Source organism: Hippopotamus amphibius, chromosome 2, assembly GCF_030028045.1.
Source record: "Hippopotamus amphibius kiboko isolate mHipAmp2 chromosome 2, mHipAmp2.hap2, whole genome shotgun sequence".
Classification (NCBI taxonomy): Eukaryota; Metazoa; Chordata; class Mammalia; order Artiodactyla; family Hippopotamidae; genus Hippopotamus; species Hippopotamus amphibius.
In genome coordinates this window covers 82,422,284-82,435,795 of record NC_080187.1, presented here as the reverse complement: position 1 = coordinate 82,435,795, position 13,512 = coordinate 82,422,284, and positions in this window count along the sequence as shown.

The window sequence follows — 13,512 nt, the reverse complement described above, 5'->3', positions numbered from 1 at the left end:
GCAGCTTATAAGTAAGTAAAGGCCCCCTCTCACATTATGACTTTGAGATCAAGCAAATGATGGAGAGAAAGTCCTGTAATGAACAGTTAAGTCACCATAGGTTGTGGCACTGATCCTACATAACATTTGTTTATATTCCATGAACTCAGTGTCAGTGCTTCTCACATCATATACAGGAAAACCGGAAGAGAAAAATGAATACAAAAGAGTAAAACTTTGTTGGATAAGGTTGACTTTTGAACACCAAAGCCGTTGTAATGGTTGAGATTTGTTTATACCCCGAAAAACTAATGTTTGCACCCACAGGAACATCCCCAATGAGAAAGCATGATTTAGGCAGCATCATCAATTGGAATCATTCTCCGTGTTTTTACATTAATGTTCAGATTTCCCTAAGGACCTTCAGAGGTTCCGGTCCAAGTCTGTTCTTTTCAAATGGAAGGAAAACTTCTTTGCATTTGACTCATAAGTGGATCAATATTGATTATTATCATGGAAAGAATTAACTTTCATCTCAGATCTTGAATTCTTTTCTTTTATGTAGGAAGTTATGTTGCCTCAGCCCTCTACAGTCCTACTCTTTACATGCTGGGTATGTGACAATCGTTGGCAAGTCAGCTCTCCAACAGCTTGACTCTATCTATTCCGTCTGCTATCCTTGGCAGCAGGCCCAGTGCATTCACTCAATGAGTAATTCTGTTTAGTAGACTCATCTGTTTATTTTATTTTATTTTATTTCCATTTAAGTATAGTCAGTTTACAATGTATTCATTTATGGTGTACAACAAAGTGATTCACATATGTGTATATTCTTTTTCAGATTCTTTTCCATGATAGCTTAGATATTGAATATAATTTCCTGTGCTATGCAGTAGGACCTTTCTGTTTTTCTATTTTCTATTTAGTGGTTTATATCTGCTAATCTCAAACTCCATTTATCCATCTCTCCCCTTTCCCCTTTGGTAAGCATACATTTGTTTTCTATGTCTGTGAGTCTGTCTGTTTTGTAAATCAGTTCATTTGTATCATTTTTTGATTCCACATATAAGTGATATCATGTGATATTTGTCTTTCTCTGACTTACTTCACTTAGTATGATAATGTCTGGGTCCATGCATGTTGTTACAAATGCCATTATTTCATTCTTTTGAATGGCTTAGTAGTATTCCATTGTATATATATACACACTATATATATATATATATATATACCACATCTTCTTTATCCATTCATCTGTCAATGAACATTTAGGTTCGTTCCATGTCTTGGCTATTGTGAATAGTTCTGCTATAAACAATGAAGTGCATGTATCTTTTTTTTTTTTTTTTTGAAGATCTAATCAGCTTTATTCAACAATTCATGAATCAGGCAACATCCTATCTAGCAAGTAGAAAGTCCCTGGCTGCATGTATCTTTTTGAATTAGAGTTTTCTCCAGATATGTGCCCAGGAGCAGGATTGCTGGATCATATGGTAACTCTAGTTTTCATTTTTTTAAGGAACTTCCATTCTGTTCTCCATAGTGGCTGTACCAATTTACATTCTCACCAACAATGTGGGAGGGTTCCGTTTTCTCCATACCCTCTCCAGCATTTATTGTTTGTAGACTTTTTGGTGATGGCCATTATGACCAGTGTGACATGATACTTCATTGTACTTTTGATTTGCATTTCTGTAATAATCAGCAATATGGAGCATCTTTTCATGTGCCTATTGGCCATCTATATGTCTTCTTTGGAAAAATGTCTATTCAAGTCTTCTGCCCATTTTTTGATTGGGTGATTTGTTTTTTGTTATTGAATTGTATGAGTAGTTTGTATATTTGGGGAATTAAGCTCTTGTCAGTCTCATGGCTAGCAAATATTTCCTGCCACTCCCTAGCTTGTCTTTTCATTTTGTTTATGGTTTCATTTGCTGTGCAGAAGATTATAAGTTTGATTAGGTCCCAGTTTTCCTTTTATTTCTATGCCTTGGGAAGCTGACCTAAGAAAACATTGCTACGATGTATGTCAGAGAATGCTTTGCCAATGTTTTCTTCTAGGAGTTTTATGGTGTCACACCTTTTATTTAAGTCTTTAAGCCATTTTGAGTTTATGTTTGTGTATGGTGGGAAGGAGTGTTCTAACTTCATTGATTTACATGCAGCTGTCCAGCTTTCCCAACACCACTTGCTGAAGAGACTGTCTTTTCTCCATTGTGCATTCTTGCCCACGTCATCGAAGATTAATTGACTGTAGGTGTGTGAGTTTGTTTCTGGGTTCTGTATTCTGTTCCGTGAATCCGTATGTCTGGTTTTCTACCAGTGCCATGTTGTTTTAATTTCTCTAGCTTTGTCGTATTGTCTGAAGTTGGAAGGGTTGTACGTCCAGCTTTGTTCTTTCTCCTAAGGATTTCTTTGGCAGTTCTGGGTCTTTTGTGGTTCCATATAGATTTTAGGATTATTTGTTCTAATTCTGTGAAAGATGTCATAGGTAATTTGATAGGGATCACATTGAATCTGTAGGTTGCTTTGTGTAGTATGGCCATTAACTCTTCCCATCCAGAACCATGGGATATCTATACACTCCTCTGAATCATCCTCATTTTCCTTTATCAATATTGTATAGTTCTCAGTTATAAGTCTTTCACCTCCTTGGTCAGGTTTATTCTTAAGGATTTGTTTTGTTTTGTTTTGCATGAGATTTTACAAAAGATTGGTTTTTTACTTTTTCTTTCTGATATTTCTTTGTTAGTGTAGAGAAATGCAACAAATTTCTGCATGTTAATCTCATATCCTGTTACCTTGCTTATTAATTCGTTCATAAGTTCTAGTAGTTTTTGACTCAAGAAGTAATTTTACTGAAGCACTTTGTCAGACTTTCTCCTCCTACTGGCAGGCATTTATGAATGCCCAACCTATTTTGCTTCATCATGGCCATATTTGCTGGGATTATAACAGACAATGGCTAACATTCCCACTCTACTCCTGCTGATATCAATAATGCCTACTGAGTGTGTTGCTAAGACCACTAGGATTCTCTTTCCTTTAAGGTGCGTATGGCTCTGGGGATTCAAGTTGCAAGAGCAGCACAATTTTCAGCCTGGGCCTGGCACTGTATTAAATGCACGAGGATGGCCTTGTCTCTCATTTGTCCTCTACTAGGTCATAATAGAAAAAAACTAGCCTGGTATCATATACAGAGCCAAGGATCTAAACTCAAACTCTCCCTGATGCTCATAGCTCACAGCAGCCAGACACTTACCATATTACCCTTTCATGGATCTTTACTGACGTGATAATTACTACCTTTTTCCTGGGATTCTTTGGAGACTGCTTATAAAGAATGATGAATGATCTCTTCCATCCTGTATTTTCATTCTGTCCCATGGGACAGTGGGCTCCTTTTCAGTTTGATTTGCAATATTTGAATCTAATAATTTAAGCATTGTGGCAGGTTATAAATCAAGAGTTTGGATTGAGTCCTTGGTCTACTCTTTTTTCCTGCTAACCTGCTCATTCTTTTTTACTCAGTATGACTGTATTCTTACTTCTAGAAGCCAGGCATGTAGCCTTTAAAGACCTTTAAATTCATATCTTGAAGTCCTTTCCCCCAAAGTGGTGATATCAGGTGGCAGAGCCTTTGAGACATTATTAGGGTGTGAGGAGTGAGGCCTCATGAATGGAATTAGTGCCCTTATAAAACAGGTCAAGATAAATCCCTCCCTCTTCTGCCCTGTGATGATACAAGGAAAACTCCACAGTGGGAGACCTGAAGCAGGCTCTCACCAGAACTGGACCACTCAGACACCCAGATCTTGGATTTCCAGACTCTAGAACTGTGAGTGGTACATTTCTGCTCTTTACAAAGTACCCGGTCTATGCTAATTTGTTGAAGAAGCCCAAATAGTAAGACGTGACCTGACCTATTTTATCCTCAGAGTACCTTCCAGGAGTCTGTAAATTACCCAAAGGGAGAGACACCATCTTACCCAACCTCGTTTCCTAGACATCTTGTCCAGCCCCTGTCATTTCAGCTCAGTCAGTATTCCTGTGACATCGATCCGCAGTGATGGTAATGATAGGAGCAAGAATTATTCCAGCACGTACTAGATAGATACGCTGTGAGAAGACAGTAACCTAAAGATATTTTAAAGCTTCTTCACGGTTCTACAAGGGAAGTGATAATGGAGTATTGTGTGAGGTATTTTTTTTAAGATTGTTTGCAGGAACTTTTTTTTCAAGCTTTCGTTTCCGGTATTTGGAAGATCTGGTGAGTGGAAGACTCACTCTCTACTTCTAGTTTAGTGATTCTCAGGTACCTGCAAGGAGCTGTCTGATCATACTTATCCTGTCTCCCTCAGGTAATAAGGAAACAACGTGTAATGTGTCTACAATTGTGGATATTTTCCTCGTAGGTGATGCCTTTGGCCATCAACTTGAATGCTTCTTTCAAACAGTCTATAATGCTGTGAACTCTGAGTGGCATCCATGTCATCTTCCCCAAGTTTTGGAATAAGAATTTCGGTCTGATCGTGGTTTGGTTTGGTTTGGTTTAATTTTCTCCTCTTTATTCCAGCAAATGAATTATAAAAATACATGAAATCATAATATCACTAAGTATGAGAATAAGCATCCAAATTTGACTGTTTTCTTTCTTTTCAGGCAGAACTAGAGGATGAGATTTTTTTAAACATTTTATTTTATACTGGAGCATATTTGATTAACAATGCTGTGCTAGCCTCACATGTACAGCAAAGTGATTCAACCACACACATACATGCATCCATTCTTTCTCAGACTCCCCTCCCATCTAGGTTGCCACGTAGTAGTGATCAGAGTTCCCTGTGCTACACAGTAGGTCCCTGTTGGCCATCCATCCCAAATATAGCAGTGTGTACATGTCAATCTCAAACTCCCCAGTTATCCCTCCCTCCCACCCCACTCCCCCCCCCCCCCCCCCCCCCCGTAACCATAAGTAACTTCTCTAAGTCTGTGAGTCTGTTTCTGTTTTGTCAGTAAGTTCATTTGTATCATTTTTTTTAGACTCTGCATATAAGCAATATCATATGATATTTCTCTTTCTCTGTGGGTTAGCTTGTTTTTTAACGAAGAGTGTGCCGGCAAGAACATTACTTGTTCCCTCCTCCACCCCACCCAGATCTTCATTAGGACAAATAGTGTAAAATGAAAAGTGATCTTATGCACTGAACTTGTCTCCTCATCTATTAATCATCCAATAATTCAATTATTTCCCAACTTCTTTGCAATGAGGATAAATCCAGGTTATGTAATGTGAGCAGAAGTGCTCTTGCCCTGTATAGTCTGGCCCTTAAAAACCTCCCATGTGATCACCAGACTTTCCTCCTTTACCACCGAGTGGAATAGACTCAAGAACTACAGACAAATTTGGAGTCACATGTTGATGATGGAAAAATCCACAAAACAGGGCTACCCATGTCCCTGAATCACTCTTCTGAGGAGACCAAACCAGAACACCCGTCTGATCAGGAATGCCTGCATTGTGCTCTTATACCAGGAAAAGATAAATTCTATTATGATCAAATTCCTGACAGCTTTCTGTTTACCTGTTACAGCAGCTGGCATTAAGCTAACTGACAAATATACTTTACAAACTACCTTTCTATAAAATAAGAAACTTCATACATTGAAAATAGCAAACACTCTCAAAATTAAAGTGAGCTCTTAAATTACTTTAGAAAATTATTTATACAAGAAAAGAGATTGTGTTCTTCTGAATGAAAGTGGGACACTTATAGAGACATGGATGGACCTAGAGACTGTCATACAGAGTGAAGTGAGTCAGAAAGAGAAAAACAAATATCATATATTAACACATGTATGTGGAATATAGAAAAATAGTACAAATCAGCCGGTTTGCAAGGTAGAAAGAGAGACACAGATGTAGAGAACAAATGTATGGACACCAAGTGGGGAAAGCCTGGAGGGTTGGGGGGAGGGGATGAATTGGGAGATTGGGATTGCCATATATACATTACTAATAAGAAAAAAAATGCCAAATTGTACCCTCTAAATATATGCAGTTTATTCTCTGTTAACTGTGTCTCAAAAAAAGTTCTTAAAAAATATTTCTAAATAGTTATGTAATTCATGATTTTTAATAAGTATGTTTAAACTAATCAAAGGAACATAATATATTTGACTATTTCTAAATATCTCTGAAAGTTTATAAATTTAAGTTAGCTATAAAACTTTAAAAAATCTCCTCAGTTAGGAAATTAAGGGATTACCCCATAGTCAGCTTGCTTTGTATTTCAATATATATTTATAGGCTTAGCTAGAAAAGTGTATATCTACCCAACTCTGGCTTCCCTAATCAGGTATCTTCTCTATGAAGGGCCCCCATATTAACCATTGAGAATTAATCACTCTCTTTTCTGGATAACAATTTGTTTGTTTATTCTATTGCTGTATGCTACAGTCTTTTAAAAAAAAAAACAGGTTTGTCATCTGTATTAAATTATGACTTTCTCAAGGAAAAAAATATTAACTGAATTTTATTGCTTGCTACTAATGAACTGACCATTTTGTAAGTTCTTTAAAATATTGGGACTTCCCTGGCGGTCCAGTGGTTAAGACTCCATGCTTCCATTGCAGGGGGCACAGATTTGATCCCTGGTCAGGGAACGAAGATTTCACATGCCCCGCAGTGCAGTGGGGCAAAAAATAGGAAAAAAAATTAACTCAGTTCTCTCAGTAGCCCTATTTGGATCAAACTCACCTACACAGCTGGAGAGAAATATAAATTTGGATGAATCAACTGTCCCAAATGTACCAAAGGTGAAGGTCAAAGCTTAGGGTCTTTACTATGATTTGCCTGAAAGAGCCCATTAAAGACAGTGAAAAGTGCAGATGAACAGGATATTTAGGAGCCAGTGAAATAAGTAAATGGCACCAAGGGAGATGACAAAGGACCCTTATTCCACTTCAGATGCCAAGGAGTTACTGTCTGGTTTTGTAGGGCATCATACCATATGGTCTGAATCAGCTGGACTGACTTTAGGTTCTAATCAAAAATAGACAAAATCACTATTAAGTAGTTAGAAGGGAAAAGATTTTTTTGCCAATTGAAATAAAAAAAGGTTTGGGGAAGTTTCCTCGTGGGCTAGTGGTTAGAATCTGGCGCTTTCACTGCCCTGGCCCAGATTCAGTCCCCACACAGTGCAAAGTCTAAGATTTTGTGAGTGATATTTTCAATGAAATATAGTAAAATAACTTTAGTAACCCTACAAAAGCTGACCCCTAGAATCTATGGATTTTTAACTCTTGAGTTTTCTTGTGAATTTAAGAAAAAAGAAACAGCAGCTGACAATTTCTAGCCATATGAGCTCTGACGTTTCTCCTTAAGAGGACAATTAAAAAGTCACTCCCCATCTGGCTCTACAAGAATGAAGTCACAAGCCACAGCAGTCCCTTACCTCCAGCATGCCCTGATAGGAGTTCAGGGTGGAGATGAAGCATGAGGCGCACTCTGCTTTGGCAAAACTGACAGAACAGACCTGTAGATGGTTAAATAATTCCCCGAGAAAATTTAATAAACGCAATATTCCGCATGTTCTCCATATGTAAAAAGCCCTAAGATCATTAGCAGAGACATCTGTTCCTCGCGACTATCAGCAACCTTCTACCAAGATGTGTCCTTGATATCAGGTACCCTCCCTCAGCAAAATCCCCTGCGTGTACTGAGTTCCCCTTCCATCCTTGGAGCAGTTCCTCAGAGCTGACTGAGAGGCTGCCCTCCAGGCTCTGGACCTAAGTCCTCCCAGAAACTCAACTCCCAGCTCTCATGTTGTTGTTTGTTTCCAGTGGACAGGGACCTCACTGATTTCCCAGGAGACCTCTTTGAGTCAGCCTGCTGTTCTCATTCTCAGTGAAGACACCTCCATTTCTCACCTCCAGTCCAGATTGGACATTCTGTTGTCTACAGATAGAGTCCAGTGAAGAACCTCTACTCTTTATTTTTCCAGCTGTTGGTTGAGATGTGGGTTCTGAAGAGGCCTTATGTATGACATTATGGAAGAGTATATGTGCTTCCTGGACAGAAGCAGTGAAGGTTTTAATGGGCTCCTTAGCAGGGAGAGTCTGGCTTCAACTCCAAAGGCAGTGTTAGGGCCTTGTATAGTGGTCTTTATTTAAGTTTCTAGCCTCAGCCCATTAAAATAATCATAAAATAATACAGAAGAGTTAAAATAAAAATGCTATTTAAAAAGTCATTTGTTAATAACATGATATTTTTAGCAGTAATATAGGAATCATTTCTGCTAATTTTAGGACCCTAATCCTTAGAAGGTTTCCAAACCTCTAAATATACATTTAATGTCCTTCTGACTTGAAACGTACCTACTCAGTGCTATATGTACAATTGGAAATAACAGAATTATGATTGATCCATCAGTGTCCTCTTTCCAAATTGCCTAAATTCAATAAATGATTTCCACAAAGCTCTTTGTTGCTTTTAGAAACTGTGATCTTCCAGTGTGTACGTTACTGATATATGTCCTGCTGGAAAGGCTCTACCCCCATTGTTGCTAAATATATTAAAATCCCTGCCTGTGTTTTTTCTATTGAAGCATGTTTTATTTTGTTTCTCTTTCAAAGAGGCAAAGACATCATGATGAAATGTAAGAAATTCCACGGATTGCATTGTCCCCAGGAATCTCTTTCCCTGCTCTGTGATAACTTGCTGGGTCCTAAGGAGGAAACAAGTTTTCAGCTGGCCCTGGAGTAATGCTCGTCCCTTCCAAGACTCTGCAGGCTGCTGTGGTGTCAGTGTCACCTGTGCTGGGGACATTGCTAGTGGCCACGTCCTTCTGGGAGAACTCTGTGCTCTCCTGTGCACTTCCACCTTTTCTTCTGTGAAAATGAATGTTTTGGAGAAACACTTGCCTCAACGTAGCTTATCTGTGTTCTTCCATTTTCTGAGTTGCTGTCACTATTCCAGGGAATACTTTTAACATCTCTGCTTTCCTTCCAAGTTCTTGAGCTGCTGCTGACCTTCAAGTCCATTTTTCATGCGCTTTGGGCTTTTTAAGCAAATGAGAATCCTGAATCTGGTGAGCTCCTCCTAGAGCAATCAGCACATGCAAGCACCCAAGTAGAGGCGCAGATGAGCCCCTGGATTCTGTGCCCTTGTTCACTGTTGGGCAGGGTGCTCTGTATTTACTATGTTTCTCCAGGAGGCTGGACAGTCTGGACCTGTGGTGCTTGGAAGTCGGAGAGGGTGGAGTCATGTGATGGTTTCCAACAAACCCAGAACTTTCACTCAGCTTCTTCTTTCAGTAGGTCGCTTTGTAGTCTCAAGGGGAAATTGACAGCCAGAAGCCCTAATAGGGAAGGAAACAGCTCTATGGATGGAGAAGACAGCTTCATACAGAGTGAATGAAGAGAATACACTGTGAATTTCTATACTGGGAGGAACTCCAGTGATTGTGAAAGTTGAAAGAATGAGATCCAAGAAAGAAGAGAGGAAGGGGGAATTGTGTCATGCATCAGAATCAGCAGATGGATATATGGTATAGTATATAGGGAGCATATGTTATTCTGTGTATTCATACATATGCACCATATATGTATATTATTACATATATAGTTACATACAATTGACGACACACTTTCTCGCAGTTCTGTTTCTTAGGCTGTCAGTGTTTCGTAGTCAGTGACAGAGAGAAGGAAGGAGAATTCATTATTTCCATTTAGATCTATGTGAAAAAAATAAGAAACTACACACTACCTGTTAGCTCACACTCTGTGGATGCTATTCTGCTAAGTGCTCTTAAATGTTCTGGTTTGTCTAATACTCAAGACAACTCTAGCAATATTTTCACTTACTTTATCTTTGAGGAAACGTAGGCTGAGGGAAGCTGTGATTCCTCAGAATCACACATATGTCCTGGCAGAGTCTAGTCTCAATGCAGAATCCCAGATCACGTATAAATCATTATTTAACTTTCGTCCTGTGTAATATCAAACCCTTTGTTTTCTTCTTCAGTGCTTTAGGAAGATCTTTCCTTGGTTGACTCTTAAGTGCTCTGGCTAATTCACCTTTGTGCCCTCTGCAGACTCTCCTTCTCTTTCTCAGTCTTAAATGTTGAGAGTCCTCATAAGTTTTCAGTCATCTTCTCATTCTACACTCAACTCCTAAGGAATGACACCCACATACGCCTCTACCAACGGGAAGTCTGTCTTTATGATGTTTGCTGGGTGCTTATAGAGGACATCTGCTTTCTCCCCTTCTTGAGATGCCTCATTCCAGATTCTGGTGAGAGAATCCCCTTCTCCCTGTGTCTCATTCTAACAGAAAACTTCACTGAAGTAATTTAGCATGATTACTGTTTTTATATCGTTCTCTTCCAAACGGAACTCTCCAGAAGAATCAGTTTGGCATTTGCTTTTTTCACCTGTGTATTCTCAGAGCCATCATATATCTGATATAGAAATATGAAGTTTTAAAATATAACCTACTGACAGAAATGAATGAGTAGAATTTATCATCCATTTTTTTAGTATATCTTGCGAATTTAAGCTGTTTCTTTTTGTAAGATTAAAAAAAACCCAACATGTCATCTGGGGAGGAATTTCATAAACTAAACCAGAAAATAATTTGAAAAAAGTTGAAATAAGCATATTTTATTACATTTGGATACGTTATAAAGGTGACCATATTATATGTACAAAACTATTTTAAATACCATATATTATGACCGAGATAAAATAGATGACTGTATTAGAGCCTTTCGCACTTTAATCATTTTCATTTTGACTGTGATCTGAGCATTTCTAAACCTCTACTGTATGTGAGTCTAGTTCTGATATTTGCTCTGTCTCTTCAAACTGTGTTTTTCACCTTTTAGTGTGGTAAGTTTCTGTTGAAAGTTGAACATGATGTACAGGATAAAAGAAACTGAGGTACATTGGCTTTAAGGCGAGGATTTACGTTTTTCTTGCTAGGAGCTTGGCTGTGTTTACTTCTAATCCTGGGCTCTGTTTCTGCCCTCTTTATTTTCATATCAACCAAGCTGGCTTATCCTTCTGGACTGGTCTTATTGATAATCATTTTATTAGACCTATTTGACAAGTATCCATCATAGGAGAAAGGTGTACAACTTGTTCCCCATTGTATCATTAGCACAGAGTTCAGAACAGTTACTCCAAATAACTGTTAACAAAGTCTTCTTGGATTTTCCATCAGACCTCCCATCAGAAGCTGCTGTTGACCTAACATCAGAACCTTGTATGGAAGTGATCAATAGGCATCATTAGATGACTGAGCTCATTTCTACCGAGCCCCTTGACTCCTCAGTCTCCATCTCACAGTGAGGATGTGGGGCAATAGGATGGAGATAAAATTAGGTTTCTTTGCTTTCCTGGTGTCAGAGTCTTTGTAATGTTATGCGTTCTTTTTCATTTCGTATTTTTCTGGGCAGGGGTTGTCTTGCAACTACCGAATTACTTTCCATATCATCTTGAGGTTAGTAGCTTAATAGGGAAGTAAAAATGGAAACATCAAGGGCCCATAGTATGATTTCCATAATGTTCAATACATCATCGATTGCCTTCTCCATTCAGCTTTCTTGGAAAGCGTCCTTGCGTTTGATGCACTGAAGGAAAAGGAAAACAAATGCAAATCTGACTATGATGAGAGTGAAAGAAGTAAAGTGACTCCCCAGGTGAAACAATGACAATCGAAATTCTTCTCTTCTTACCCTTCCGCCTACTCCAGTATCGTTTCTGCTGATTAATTTCAGCAGATTAGCTCTCACTAAGGTTGATTCTGTTTCCCTTGTAGTGGATGGTTTCAACCATAGGGCAGCTTACTGGTAGTCAACATCATATTAATGAAAATAGCGATACATTATAATTATAAGTGATTAAATGTCAGGATCTAAACTAAATCCAATCTTTAACACTGGTATGAGTTTTCAATACATCAAATCCACGAAATCTCTACAGAAGCAAAAAATATTTCAAAAAGGGAAACAATGCAGAGAAAAAAAATAATCCACATCCATTCTAGGTTCCACCCTGTCTCTCCTCCAACTCAGATGGCAAATATCTCAGAGCGATTTTCTGTATATATTGTCATTACCATCTTATTCATCCTTCCACCTTCTCTTTACCTTCTGCTGATTAATCCTACTAAACAAGCTCTCACTAAGTAGCCAATGCCATGTCTTTTCCCAATGTAGGGAGCACTTTCCATCTATGTTTTTATGAATGCATTGAGTTTTCTAAGCAGTTTCTGTTCTTCCAGACAAGTTCTTCTCACCGTTCTCTCTCATCCAATTAACACATGGCCATTCCATCTCTGCTTCCTTTGTGGTTTTCCCTCCCTTTTAAGGGTAAGATCATAGGACTCAGTTTAAGTCCTTTTCTCATTCTCTGCTCTCTTCCCATTTGATCAGTTCTTCAGTCCCATGCTTTACACTTCACGGAATTGCTTGTAAATTGCCAACTCTGACATCCTATGGACATTTGCTCTGAAATGTCTACTGGTTCACTCTAGGTAATATCTACTACTTTTATTTCGATCCTCACATGGCTTGATCCACCTTCTACTGAGGGAATTCCATTTTCCCCCATTCTCACTGTAGCATTAAATTTAACTGATATTAATTTCTACTACAAATTAGGACCATTTTTAAAATCATTAGTATTAATTATGAATTAGCTGATTTTTAAAAAACATTTATATATTTTTATTTGGCTGCGCCAGGTCTTAATTGCTGCACGTGGGATCTTTGTATTGGCTTTCGGGATCTTTTAGGTGCTTGCAGCATGAGGGCTCTTTTTAGTTGAGGCGTGCTTGCAGGATCTAATTCCTGACCAGACATCGAACCCAGGCCACCTGCACTGGGATCACAGAGTCTTAACCACTGGCCCACCAGGGAAGTCCCTGAATTAACTGATTATTGCCTTTCAGTTACTTTGCTTTTTAAAAATTCAAAATTACAAAAAGCAGAATTGGATTAGTTATGTTCACCTCTAGGTCCTGAGGGCAACTTACAAACTGGCTACAGGAAGTCTATTTTTTACTTCTAACATGAAAATTGTAATGATGGGTCAAGGAATTGTAACATACATTCTTTAATCAGATTGCACATTCAGGCTTGGTGTTTCTTTTTTAAAGAATAATCAAATGAAGTTTTGTATAGTAAGAATTTAATAAATAATGAAAAATCATAAACTGAGTTGATACAAAGTATGCATTTTTTCTCCTAACCACAGTGTATACATGCACATAATATATGGACAAAAATAACTTAAATATTATAAATAGTTAAATAAATATTAAAATAGGTAAATAAATATTTAAGTAAATAAGTAACTAGATAGATCAGCATGGGCATCTGTGAGGGACTAGTGCCTGTAGAGGAGAACATCATGTTGCTTAATATTCCTGAAAATATTTGCGAAATTGATTCAGTTCAGGGCATGATGACAGCAGAAATGAGAGCCTTTGACCTGGCAGCACAGGTGGAAGGGTGGTCTTGTTGG